We start from the raw sequence: 301 nt of genomic DNA, 5'->3' as shown, positions 1-301 counted from the left end.
ATATTTTGCCACTTAATCCCATCACAAAAAGTAAACATGGCCATAGTGTATCATAAACCATAACTTTTTTATAATTGGAGGAGGGAAAGTGTCACCATGCAAATAGTTTGAGGGGGAAATTGCAATTCCAGTCAATCGGGGATAAGAATATTGAAGCATCCAAACATACCCTTATATATTTGATGCAGAAATGGTTACTGCTGGTTAGAGTTCTATCTACGTACAACTGCAGTTCCCTCCAGCTCTGCGGAGTGGTGTTTCTCTTTCTTTTCAGCTCTTCTCTGCTTCCCCAGCGAACCCG

Source organism: Sesamum indicum, linkage group LG8, assembly GCF_000512975.1.
Source record: "Sesamum indicum cultivar Zhongzhi No. 13 linkage group LG8, S_indicum_v1.0, whole genome shotgun sequence".
NCBI lineage: Eukaryota > Viridiplantae > Streptophyta > Magnoliopsida > Lamiales > Pedaliaceae > Sesamum > Sesamum indicum.
Note: the sequence above shows the minus strand (reverse complement) of the source record.